This window comes from Hypanus sabinus, chromosome 2 (genome assembly GCF_030144855.1).
Source record: "Hypanus sabinus isolate sHypSab1 chromosome 2, sHypSab1.hap1, whole genome shotgun sequence".
Classification (NCBI taxonomy): Eukaryota; Metazoa; Chordata; class Chondrichthyes; order Myliobatiformes; family Dasyatidae; genus Hypanus; species Hypanus sabinus.
Window position 1 is genome coordinate 43155119 of NC_082707.1, and position 14776 is coordinate 43169894.

The following is a 14776-nucleotide window of genomic DNA, read 5'->3' on the forward strand; positions in this document are numbered from 1 at the left end:
ATAAATTCACTTGAGGTGGTCACCACATCTCCACAGTCTTGTAATGAATGACATCGAAAGCACGGGAGAGTGATAAGAAAGACCAAATACTAAAAGTGGAGAGAGACAAGGAAAGATGATGTTCATAGGTACCAAAGTACTGTATGGTGGACCTTTTAATTTAATGACATTATGGAAGGTCATTCGTTTTTAAAGGGACTCATGTCATGTGCTCATAACCTGGGACAGTCTGTATTGATATAATACCCATTTGTATTGTCTGTTTTAACCTGGATGCAAGCAGTGAAGTTCTAGTTTGTGGGTAAGTGATGACATGACTCCAGGATCCAAGAAGTTAATCAGATTGAAATTCTGCTTCTCATTCCATAGATGCATCTCACTGAGTGTATTCATCATTTTTTGGTTTTATTTTCTTTGTTTTAGATTTCCAGCTAAAACTAAGATTTTTTTAATCTTCATTAACCAGGTCCACCTGGGCCTTGGTTTCATTAAATCTGGAACACTGATACAAACATTGGAACAATGAAATTCCCTATTAATATTCCCTACATGACTCCCTTGTCCATTCATCCTTCCCTACTGATCTCCCTCCTAGCACTTATTCATGCAAGTGGAACAAGTTCTCCCTGTCCTCCCTCACTGCCAGTCAGGGCCCCAAACTGTCTTTCCAGGTGGGTGACACTTCACCTGTGAGTCTGCTGGGGTCAGTACTGTATCCAGTGCTCCTGGTGTGGCCTCCTGTATATCGGTGAGATCCAATGTGGATTGGGAGATTGTGTCACCAAGCACCTACACTCTGTCTACCAGAAAAAGCAGGATCTCCTAGCAGCCATCCATTTCAATTCTACTTCCCATTCTGCAGGTGCAGGTCAGTCCATGGCCTGCTCTACTTATGCAGTGAGGCCACACTCTGGTTGGAGGAGCAACACCTTATCTTCTGTCTGTATAGCTTCCAACCTGATGGCATGAGCATCAATTTTTCAAACTACTGGTAACTCCCCCCCTCCTTTCCTTCCCCATTCCCCATTCCCATTTCCTTCACTCACCTTATCTCCTTACCTGCCCATCACCTCCCTCTGGTGCTCCTCCGTCTTCCCTTTCTTCCATGGACTTCTGTCTTCCCCTATCAGATTCTTCTTTCTCCAGCCCTTTACCTCTTTCACCAACTGATCCCAGCTCTTTACTTCCTCCCTCCCCCCCAAAACCTAGTTTCACCTATCACCTACCACCTTGTACTTCTTCCTCGCCCCCCCCCCCCTCACCTTCCTACTCTAACTTCTGATCTCTTTTTTCCAATTTTGATGAAGGGGCTGCTTTGGATTTCCAGCAACTGTAGATTTTCTTGAGTTTAAAATTAGCACTTGCCCTTTCCAAGCTATTTTGAATTGCTTCATGCTTTTCTTCCCTTCAATTTCTACCCGATGGTGGGACATTGCAATATTCCCCCACACAGCTTTTAATAAATTGCTGAAGAGATATGTTTCTATTGTAGGGGTGTATTTGTTGTATCAGAATTATACAAAGCATATCAATAGATTTTTTTTGTTCTCGTTTGGCTTTGTTTTAAATTGAGTCACAAGCAAGCTAAATAATCAGAATTTATTTACTATTAATGTTACAATGTTTGGCTTAAAAATGTAGACATGTAAATTCTTTAACAATGATTTGTATTTGGTGTCAATATAGATTAGATATACAAAAAAACAGATTGTACGACTTGAAGATTGCAAAGAAAACCTTGAGATTGTCAAGGTGATAAACACGTCACCATTTCGACAGCAGGATTCCAGGCTGTCAAAGTATTACATCCAATTCAGAAAGTATTAAAGTATCTAATAACATACAAATGCTTAAACATACATGTACAAATGTTGTGGAAAATGGTGCAGTTTTCAGTTTAAGATGAATAACAGAGGTATTAAATGCACAAATAAACATCAACAAACATGGGTTCTCTTCATATCATGAGATCCCTTTTGAAAAATTATTGATCACCAATATCTTTAATAAATCTGGTTGACATATAAACATCTCATTAGTTTAATACATTTGAATCAGACAGACAACACAAGAAATTGTTGCATAATAATATAACTGAACTAGTAAAAATCTCAGAGACACAAGAGACTGCAGATACTGGAGTCAGAAGTTCTGCAGAACATTTTGAGCCTAAATTACTCTGAATGATATAGCATAAAAAAACTTGTGCAAAGTTGAGTGAAGTGGTGATATTTGCATAATTAAACATTTATCATATAAATAAAGGATGATAGTAAATGCTGCGGATGTTTAATAACATTTTCTGACGGTCAGAAGTATTGTAATAACTAATAAGCAGGGAAAGCATTGGGCACTGTTGATTTTATGCTGTAAGGATGAACTTGGTTTAAAAAAATGGCAGTACTTTGGTCAGAGCCAGTTGGTCGGCATTTTTATTTGGAAATGAGTGACAAGTTGTAACATAGCAACCAGATCTATAAAATTTCATTGAGTTTAGGGCTACACTTTGGGATAATTCCATGCTGGGACATTTGGATTATGTGGAGACTCGAGCCCGTTTCATAAAGTGAAACCAAAAAGCATCCATGTTTCTGCCACCCACAGCTGCATGTAGCAAATGCTTCCCAAACTGTCAATACCTTGATCAGATTGGAATACACTCAAAAATGCCAACAGATGTTACAGCGTTTGTGTGCTACTGTATCATTTCATGCAAATAAATAAGGCATCTAACCAATTAAATATTCTTATTATGTAGTGTAAAATTAGCTCTTAACCATTTCCTTATAGTTTTATTTGTTTCACACATTCCTTCCTTTCACTTTGCCCCTAGTGGTGGGATTTCTCCGTATTCTCCCACCTAGCCTCTATGAGATCACTACAGGGACAGAATTGTCCAGGCATTCATGGTAAAGGTTAATTTGTTGGTCAAACGTATATAGAGGATGAGGTAGAAATTCACCCTTGATTGGTCACACTTACTAAGAACCAGAGTATTGATTACCTATCGTCCTCTCCTCAATGAATTTGGTTTTCCTGACAAAAAATAGAATCAGGTTTGTAAAGGAAATAAAGTAAGATGCCAACTGTACCATAACTGATACTGACACAGTGTCTGTGCCAAAATGACACAGGCAAATCTACAGTTTTCTTTTCTCTCTAGGTGCTGATTAACTGCCTTTAAAATGTTTCCTACTGTGTTCCTTGCTGTCTTGGATGAAAGATCAAGATGCAAACTATCACCACTGCGCAGCCTGTTCAAGTAAGACATTTCAACAGGGCATTTCAAGGCCTAAGGTGGCAATCAGGGAAACTTGAAAGGTCACAATGACATGTTACTAGGTGTCATTAGTACTCACCTTGGATTTAAAGAGACCAAGTATCAGTAGGTGGCCAATTGCTTCATATTGCTGTCCTGTAAGCAATCAAAACCATATTTCTCATCCACTTCTCCTGGATACTGTAGGACCTGCAATTACTCACCTGGTTACAAGTGAAAGAAAAATTTATGCAGAAGTTGGAATATTGCCAGTCAAACATGCAAAGTATCTGTGGCATAGGACCAAATCATTTGGAGTAATCAATTCATACAAAATGCTGGAGGAACTCAGCAGGCCAGGCAGCATCTATGGGAAATCTCTTCCGTAAACACTGCCGGGCCTGCTGAGTTCCTCCAGCATTTTGTGAGTGTTACTTGGATTTCCAGCATCTGCAGATTTTCTGTTTGTGTTTGAGTAATCAACACTCTTTCCAGGATAAACGATAATGGAAATACTATATGTATCTTGGAGAAAACACATGAAAGCAAACTGAAAATTATTTTAATTGCAAGTAAGTTGCACAAGTTAGTCTGCTTGTTAATGGGTGACATTCCTGAAAGGTACATAAATTATTCATTTGTTCAGATCACGCACGAGGCTGCTCCAGATCGCATCACAGTTAGATTAATATTCATCATTCAATCACCATTAAAGGCAGAATCCCTCCAACAAGATTATACAACATTTTAATCCATGAGGGAGAGCATTCCCTTAGCAGAGATGCCAATATGGGGATGCAAGAGACTGTAGATGGTGGAATCTGAGCAAAAAAAACCCCAATCTCCTGGACGGACACTGGATTGAGCAGTATCTGTGGGAGGAAAGGAATTGTTGTTTCACATCAAACCCTGCATTAGGAGGTCATTTCCCGAAATCTCCACTCCTCACCACAAACTATATTCCCTAGTCCATCAGCTCCCTCTACCTTATAGTCACTTGACTAAGGATGGACCATATTGATTGGACCCCTGCACCAAATTTCATTTTGAGCTTCACTTACAACTATAAACCCAAGCCATCAGTTTTGATCTCCATAACTTCAGCTGACTCTGCCCTCTTCATTTCATCTGTTGCTGAAATCCTCATCCATACCTTATTACTCCAATGTTGCCTGGCGGACTTTATAGTGATGCCTGAGGCTGTCAAGAAGCCAATTCCCCTTGCCCTGGTTTATGCTCATCCTTCATCCCTTTGCTTCCCAATCTGCACCAGCTCTGAGAAGCAATCCCTACAACTTCAAAAGCTCATTCCTTTTTAAAATCCCTCTGTTACCTTGGTTCTTCTTACCTCCTCCAGCCCTTTAATTCTCTCATCTGTTCTTATGCAACTGGAAACACTTATAAGTCCTGATTTTAATTGCTGCATTATTCAACTTTCAATTCAACTGCCAAAGTCTAAAATTGTGGAATTTCCCACCTAATCCTCTGAGCTTCCTAAAGACAAGACTTTGTTTTGACCTCTGATTATCCCTGTATGGCTCAGTGTCACTTGAAGCTTTGTTTAATCTCCCAGGTTTAGTGATGTTAAATACCATTTCAATACAAAAGAAAACTTCATTCTAATCAAAGCATTTAACAAAAAGGATGCATGTGTTTTAAATTATTTATTTACTCCATTCTTCATTATTATCCTGACTTTTCCAAATGATTCTAGAAACAAACTTCTATTTTTATTTGGAGGAGATATTTGAGATATGTCAAATATAAGAGAGATCAGTGCCTATTAGGAAAGTGGAGCTTTAAGTAGATTTTATTTTATCTTTAAAATTATGGAATTCTAGTGATATGATAGGATTAAAATCTAAAAATGAAACTTTTTAACTTTGCAGCAATGATAAATATCCACTCTAAATGTTGGCACTTGTGTGAGTTAACAGCCCAGTGACATGAAGACACAGGTGTAAGAAATCTCATCCAGTTTGGATTTTGTTGTAGTTCTTATGTTTAGAAAAAATGGTTGGCAGCATCTGCGGGGTACTTCTTTAAAATTAGATTGTTGATTTAAATGTTTATGAAATGCAGATATTCCATTCACGTTCTGAAGTTATATAAAAATGTGAATGCTGTGTTTCAAGGCACATGGTAGAACCAAAATACCAGAAGGTCTGGAAACTTCTGATCACAGACTGCAGGATGAGATGGTTCTGTGTCAAGGAGCTTTCACTGAAAATTGTCATGATTTTGCAATTTTTCACAATAAAATGTGTATACGTTCAAAAGTTATATTTATAAATGAAGCATGATTGCACCTTACAAACACCTGAAAAAATGGAGAAAGCCATGTGAGGTCATGTGCAAATTGAATAATAGGTTGATCGACTACGGGTTAATACTGTTTGATACTCAGTAGTAAGCGTGGACTGATAAATGCAAGAGATAGAGTTGTTGCCTTTGTAAAAGTAGCACGTACTGAATCTAAAAGAGAACCTAAGGCAATCCCTAAATTAATTACAGTAGGTGTTAGTTATATATATGTGAGCATTAGATGAGAAGAAGCACTGTCCATCTTAATTTATGATCCAAACAATTACTATGAAAAATTGTAATAAAATTGCATAAATATTTTAGCAAGTTCTGATGCAGTATGAACTTAATGTGTAAAAATTGGAAATGAAAATAGGGAAACATTTTAAAGTGGTTAGACTTTTAAAAGGTGTAAAACAGCATTAGCTTGGAGGAGGATTGCACAGCATTTCAAAACGCTGTGATAAGAGTGATTAGCAAGCAAAACAAATATTAGTACAAAATCAAAATGCTGTTGAGTGTAGCTTTTCAAATGCAAACCAAATGATTAGCAGTGTAGGCTATTAAATGGAAACTGAAGATATTGTTCAAATGCGTGGAGCTGTGCTAGATGAACTAGAAATTGTTATGTACTAAAAATTGTGCAAGGCAACTGTGTTTTAGAAACGTCCTTTCCTTCATATCTCCCATCATGATTGGGAGATCAAGATTTTCCAGAGTTGAGATAATGGAATAATGTATGGGAGGATGGTGGTGGTGTAGAGTGAGCGCATAGGATTGATTGCAGGGAATAGTGAAATTGGAGGGAAGACCATGAAGAGTCAGGAAGATCATTGGAACTGGATTTGGGTGAGCACATGAATGGTGAATGGAAATTACAGGCACTTTGGGAAAAATACCAAGATTTCCCGTGGACATTGGAAGTGCGGAATGTGGGACAATCAGTGATAAGCACACACATCAAGAAGAAAATTGACACCTGAGATTTTATGAGCCCGCTAGAGTTCAGGTCTTTCAACTAAAGCCAAAGCAGGGCTTGGCCTTCTAGCTAACACCATTTCCAGTGCTTGAAATCCATGCCCATCACATGCAGCAAAGTTAAACAAATGAATTCACATTTCCAGAGGCCCTGCTGTCTATATGTACAACGGACTTGCATTAACCTTTTGGATCACAGAACTGGCAAATGATACTGTTGTGCTTAACAACAGAGCTTTTGAAATATATAAAAACACAATTATATAGAAGCAAATTGTATGAGGCATAGGGTTTTGTTTTCCCTACAATTTTATATTTCAACAGCAGATGGCTCCAAACTCTGTCATACACTCAGAAACAATGGGCTCCTGGGACCTCGCTGTTTTAATTGATCACATGAAGGAAGCCAAGAGTAAGCGCGCAAATACCTTGTGTGAAACCGTTAAAGCCCCAGGAGGCCAGAGAACTAAGTGAGGCAACAAACATGCAGTTTGAATGCTGGCCTTTTAACTAGGTGGTTAAAGAAAGCTGACTTTCAGTGAATAACTAAGAGCTATTCATTTTGAAGTAAGATAAGAAATGTCTCAATGCATACAAGCCTAATGTATTGTTATATTGCTGATGTTCTTTACCAGTTGAGGGAGAATAAGAATCCTACAGAAAAAAAATGAGGAAGTGAATTTCCTTCCCAATAGTGAGTAACACATCACTCATTTACAATAATGCAGGCAACCACATTTGTGTGTCAACATTAACAGCAGTGCAGAGCTTTGTTGGAGGTCTGTAAAATAATTTACTTCTACAGAGCCAGTTAAACTTTCAATCCCTCACAAGAAGACATGGAGCAGATTAAGTCAGTTTCCACTATGAGTAATATTAATGTGTATAAACAGAGAATGAAAAACCGTGGCAGTGCTTTTCTTTCATGTTTTTATATTCAAATTCCTGTTGGCAAACTCAAATGTACATGTGGATATCAGATCACTAAAAACAAAGAAAATGCTGTTTAGCTTAATATGTCACTATTAAAGAATGATAAAAATACCTCCTGCAGCACCACCTGCAAATGAACAAGTGAAACCACAGAGAAGAATTGTTGTTGGCCATGCTTTAGAACTGTTGTGACAGTTACTGTCTTTGAAAGTGTGTGAAATTGGACTGTGTGATAACTTGCCTATCCCTACACACGATTAGATTAAACTATTCCAAATTAATTACATATATCTATATATGATGCCTTGAGAATGTGATGTTATGATTCAAGTAAAGCATTATCATAACTGAATATGTATAAAGGATCATTGGAAAATTCCTTAATATTTGCTGACGATCATAGTTGATGTTGGCAAGCCTAACATAACTTCTGTTAGCAATCCAGACACAATCTCTTGAACCAGCGATGTTGACTTAAACTCTTTAGCAGTCCAGACTTAATACAATAGCTTCCATATTCAAATTCATGAAATTTCAGCTCTGATGTTTACTACACTTAGTATGGAGATACTTGATGTAACCATAATATATTAGACATTTCTCTCATGGGCAAATGGTTTCCTGTTAATGCTAATGTAACCCAGGTTAATTTAACCCAAATATGTAATGTTAGAAAGCTCCACCTGTGCAGGGATGAAAATTAGGTTTACCGAACTTTTAAAAAAAGATAATTTGGAGGGGAGAAAGTTATGCAAGTACGAGGTGTGGTTGACACAGGGATGGACAAGCAAGAAAAATGCAGCAAACTATCAGAAACTAAAGATATAAACTGTTAAAAGTGGAATTAATGGTGTGTATTTACTTGAAAACCTCAGGGTGAAATCCCTGGAGGAGAGATGATATTGATAAAAGATATATTGAAGCTACAGCTATTACAAGCAGCAGCTGTAATGAGACAATTTCGTTACATGGTGTGTGTCCAAGATCTCTACCGTGTAACCAGGTATTAATTCTGTTAAATCATACCAAGGGATTTGGTCAGGATTTTTCCTGTATAAGTTTGTGAATCAACTTTCCATGGATGATCAACTATTTCATCAAACGGATCAAGAAACAAAACGGCAAGCAACACACACAAAATGCTGGTGGAATGCAGCAGGCCAGGCAGCAACTACAGGGAGAAGCACTGTCGACGCTTCGGGCCGAGACCCTTCGTCTGGACTAACTGAAAAGAAAGATACTAAGAGATTTGAAAGTAGGAGGGGGAGGGTGGAATGTGAAATGATAGGAGAAGACCAGAGGCACTACCTAGCCGAGGCACGGCGACAGCTCTCTGATACCTCTTCTTATTTACCCCTTGATCATGACCCCACTAAGGAGCACCAGGCCACTGTCTCCTATTCCATCACCAACCTTATCAGCTCTGGGGATCTCCCATCCACTGCCACCAACCTCATAGTTCCTACACCCCGCACTTCCTGTTTCTAGCTCCTACCCAAGATCCACAAACCTGGCTGTCCAGGGAGACCCATTGTCTCAGCTTGCTCCTGCCCCACCGAACTCATTTCTCCATACCTTGACACTGTTTTATCCCCCCTGGTTCAATCCCTTCCCACCTATTTTCATGACACTTCTCACACTTTGAATTTTTTCAATAATTTTAAGTTCCCTGGCCCCCACCGCATTATTTTCCCCATGGATGTCCAGTCTCTATATACCTCCATACCCCACCTGGACAGTATCAAAGCTCTTCGCTTCTTTTTGGATTCCAGACCTAGCCAATTCCCCTCTACCACCACTCTCCTCCGTCTAGCGGAATTAGTTCTTACTCTCAATAATTTCTCCTTTGGTTCCTCCCACTTCCTTCAAACCAAGGGTGTAGCCATGGGCACCCGTATGGATCCCAGTTATGCCTGCCTTTTTGTTGGCTTTGTGAAACAGTCCACGTTCCAAGTCTATACGGGTTTCCGTCACCTCTTTTCCTTCGCTACATCGACAACTGCATTGGCGCTGCCTCCTGCACGCATGCTGAGCTCATTGACTTCATTAACTTTGCCTCCAACTTTCACCCTGCCCTCAAATTTACCTGGTCCACTTCCAACACCTCCCTCCCCTTTCTTGATCTTTCTGTCTCCATCTTTGGAGACGACTTATCTACTGTTATCTATTATAAGCCTACAGACTCTCACAGCTACCTGGACTATTCCTCTTCCCACCCTGTCTCTTGCAAAAATGCTATCTCCCTCTCACAATTCCTCCATCTCTGCCGCATCTTCTCCCAGGATGAGGCTTTTCATTCCAGGACGAAGTGATGTCTTCCTTTCTTTAAACAAAGGGGCTTCCCTTCTTCCACCATCAACTCTGCTCTCAAACGCATCTCTCCCATTTCCCGCACATGTGCCCTCATCCCATCTGCCCACGACCCCACTTGGGATAGGGTTCCCCTTGTCCTCACCTACCATCCCACCAGCCTCCAGGTCCAACGTATAATTCTCTGTAACTTCCGCTCCCTCCTACGGGATCCCACTACCAAACACATCTTCCCCCCCCCCCCTTTCTGCTTTCTGCAGGGATCGCTCCCTATGCAACTCCCTTGTCCATTCGTCCCCCTCATCCCTTCCCACCAATCTCCTTCCTGGCACTTATCCTTGTAAACAGAACAAGTGCTACACCTGCCCTTACTCTTCCTCCCTCACCACCATTCAGGGCCCCAGACAGTCCTTTCAGGTGAGGTGACACTTCACCTGTGAGTCGGCTGGTGTGGTATACTGCGTCCGGTGCTCCCGGTGTGGCCTTTTATATACTGGTGAGACCCAGCGCAGACTGGGAGACTGTTTCGCTGAACACCTACACTCTGTCCGCCAGAGAAAGCAGGATCTCCCAGTGGCCACACATTTTAATTCCACGTCCCATTCCCATTCTGATATGTCTATCCATGGCCTCCTCTACTGTCAAGATGAAGCCACAGTCAGATTGGAGGAACAACACCTTATATACCATTTGGGTAGCATCCAACCTGATGGCATGAACATTGACTTCTCTAACTTCCGTTAATGCCCCTCCTCCCCTTCTTAACCCATCCCTGACACATTTAGTTTTTTTCTCTCTCTGCCCATCACTCTGCTTGTTCTCCATCTCCTTCTGGTGCTCCCCTCCCCCTTTCTTTCTCCCGAGGCCTCCTGTCCCATCATCCTTTCCCTTCTCCAGCTCTGTATCACTTTTGCCAATCACCTTTCCAGCTCTTAGCTTCATCCCACCCCTCTGGTCTTCTCCTGTCATTTCGCATTTCCTCCTCCCCCTCTACTTTCAAATCTCTTAGTATCTTTCCTCTCGGTTAGTCCTGACGAAGGGTCTCGGCCCGAAACATCGACAGTGCTTCTCCTATAGTTGCTGCCTGGCCTGCTGTGTTCCACAGCATTTTGTGTGTGTTGCTTGAATTACCAGCATCTTGCAGATTTCCTTGTGTTTGCCTAACAAGATGGCAAGCCACCCAGGATCAAAGAACCATCATGGGAAGGAAATGTTTAATGACATAGAGGATTTAATACGGTTGAATGAACAAATTCTTTTCATTTGAAGGATCTGAATTTGATTTTCAGCAAGAACTGATTATTTTTGCAAAGAATTTAATGAGATTAAGTTTGTTTAAAAGTTGTGATGTTGGGGAATTGTCATGAAAGGAGTAAAGATATATGCTTAATTTAGATTTGTGGACATACTAACTGGAACTGAAGTTAACAATAATACTTTAGAATAGGAATTCAATTTGTTTTGTAACATACTGGAGATAAGTAAAAAGGAAAGGTTAGTCTGTAAACCTTTAAATATGGAATAACTAGATCTAATTAGAGAAATTGGAGTAATAAAGGTTATTCTAATGAATCTCACTGATTCTAACTAAAAAGGAATTTGGTTTTTCTTTGATAGCAGACTTGGAATCCAAACAGAACGATTCAATTTTGAAATGCTCATACTCATATAAATATTCTGTATTTATTATTTTTTTAAAATATAAACAGAACTTACCTCCAGAAGTGTGTGTTTTCTATTCACTGACTCCTTCCAATACCTAGAGTTTTTGACGGCCTGCTAGCACCTAGTGTAGTACCATGTAATTTGATTTTCTCGTAAAGAGTTTGACGACCAGTCACACAAGATAGGACAAACGCTACACAGGTATTAAACATACTTTCTTCCTTACTTTAGAAATCACAATACAGGGACCACATTTGCTAGTGAGAAAAATTCACTTATTACAATCATAGAAATATTATACCCCTGGAATTATTAGCGGTTGCTTCACTTCCACTTTTATCTTTGAGGACCAGGTGGATATCTGTTTTTTTTCCGAATTTCTACTGTTTAGCACACTGCTGGGTTGAGTACAACAGCTTCTAAGCTAAAGAAAGACAGGAGAAGTGGCTAATGTTATGAAGCCTTATGAAGCTACACTAGGTAAGGATTGCAGAGTTCCTTCTTTTATCAAGGTAAGTGCAGAAACTTAATCGCGAACATACTTGTTTCTCGCTTTGAGTTTATGTACTTGAATTTCACTGTAGTGGAATTTGACAGCTTACTTCCAGACATTTAATTCAGCTTTCTGGGTTACTGGTTTGGTAACATGATTACATGCACTTGTAAAATTCAGCATTTTTATAAATAAAATGCTGAACTTACTGAAATTAAAAAAATAATTCCACTTGCAAGCTAATCACTTCAATTTCAACTGAAACTAAATGCTCTTTATTCTTATCTTAAAGCTGTCAATGCAAAGAAATGTGTTTTTCTAACCTGCCCATAATCAGAGGTTATTTTTGGACAAATAGCCCATAATATGTGTTGAAATATTTCCCTTAAAATGGCGGTAAATGTGACCAATATATAATACAGTACAGCCCGGATATAGCGACCTTGGGTATTCACAGCCTAATGGGTTAAGTGCTCAAAGCAGCTCATCCTCATCAGCACTTTCATTCCTTATTTCTCCATCACAGTCATGCTGAACAGATGTTTAAACTACACAAAAAGCAGACTTACTGAAAGCCTGACCCTTTGTTACACGAGGTTTATATGCATCTTTAATGGAACGCCAATTCATTCTGACAGCTTAACAAACTATGTGGCATTAAAAACACCTGATTTTATATGTTCCTTAAATGAACATTCCAAAACATATAGGTTTTTAATCGTTGGTTGTCAGAAGTCTGTTTGAGAATTCAAGAGTTAGGAGCATGCAGCCAACATTTCTGCCTGTTCTTCATAATGGGTGTCACAGTAGCATAGCAGTTAGCACAATGCTGTTCTAGTTCAGGGTGTCAGTGTTCACATTTCAATACCAGTGCCTTCTGTAAGGAGTTTGTATGTTCTCCACGTGAACACGTGGGTTTCCTCCAGGTGCTCCAGTTTCCTCCCACAGTCCAAAGACATACGGGTTAGTAGATTAATTGGTCCTGTGATTAGGCTAGAGTTAAATAGGCTGGGTGCTTCTGTGCTGTATCTCTAAATAAATAAATAAAACTTGATCTTTCAAAATTTCATCTTAACCAGAGGTGATACAAGCCAGTATGGTACAACGGTGGGAAGCTTGCAGGAAAAGCTGAATTTCTGATGTTATCTCAGCCTTGGCCATATTTAATGCTTTAGCCTGAGAAGACATTCATCCTCAACTGCCTCATAAATTGCTCAGTTATTTTGAGTAAATGACCCTTAATTTTAGACTTTGTCATTTGCCAAAACAGCCGCTCAGCATCTATCCTATCTTCACGAGGTTTTAATTTTAATTGCATGTGTGCATTCCAAACTTTAACTGGTTCTCTGCATAATGTCTTAAAGCTAACTAGTTCATGTGGAATGTTAATATGTCTGTCTTCGCAGCTAGCTTCGTAGATAGCGACACTAGCCAAAAAAGGGGATGTGTCAAAAGAGTGCTCCTGTGATAGAGTAGGAAGTACCGTGTGAATGTAATTCTGGAGGGTTTGCCAAGCAGTCAATATGATTTATTATTCCATCAAAATGCATTAAAAATCCTACCTATCAAAAGTCGGGATACTTTCAGGTAAAACTAATCTGTATTGCAATTTAAATTTTATCAGCATCCATTTGCTTGCTGAGTAAGAGACAACCTACAGCAGCGAACTCCCCCACTGGTACATTTTCAACAGGTGCAACGTGGCCAGAGCATGCAGGGGAAATCCACACTATCGAGAGGAGAAGGTATATTGTTGGCAGCATTGGAAAGCGGAATCAAATCTAGTCACGGACCAGTGAGACAGCCGGGCAGGTTGCTGCTCATGCTACCGACTACTCACGGCTTTCGCTTGTGACCAGAGCTTGGATCAATATCACCAGAAGTTATAAACAAAACAAAAAATTCCAGCAGATTGAGTTGATGCATCAACATGCTGCCCGTGAGCTGACGAGAGTCCAGGCTGCGTTTGCACTGGGTTTGTTAGTGAACAGTGAGTGACCCAAGCACAAACAGGTGGAGAAGATATTCACACACTGCTGCTTCTACATTGCCTCATCTCATCTAATATGATATTAGAGCTGATATTTTAGGTTGAAAATTCTGTAGCAGAATCGGGGAAGAACACAAGTTAAAGGTGCCGAGAAGATGGGGAGAGGGGAGGAGGGGGCGAATAGAACAAACAGAATATCTCTGCTAGGGTTGGGCCTATCAAATCTCCCAACCCCCTACTCCTGTCCAAATTCCATAAATAGGACAGTCTAGGAAAACCCACTGTTATTGCCTGGTCCTACCCACCAAACTTCTTTGTTTTCATCCTTCCTACTTGATCCATTTTCTTCCCACTCATCTCAGTGACATTTTGCCTGCCCTCTGACAATTTGAAAGTTTCCTGTCTCTTAACTATAAATGTCTTATCTTCACCATGGATGAACAATCCCTCAGTACCTCCATCCCAAAATAGGATAATGTGAGTTCCTTGAGCTGAGGTCTAACACATTTATTTCCACCGATGCACTCATTCATCTTTCAGAAATATTCCTTTTCTCCCATCTGTCCATCCCTCGTCCTCTCTCTAACCTAAAATTGACTTTCTTCCCCCCTCTCATTTCCTATTCTGATCAAAGGGTTTCAGCCTGAAACATGTACTTTATTTCTCTTTCTACACACGCTGTTCAGACTACGGAGTATTTCTAGCACTTTGTTTTTTTATTTCAGAGTTCCAGGTTCATGATCTTCATCATCTTTCAGAGGTCACTGCATGTTTTCTAGATTTAACTCCCATGTTAACCTTGCTTCAAAGAAGCTTTTCAATGTATGCTGTTGACATGGGCCGC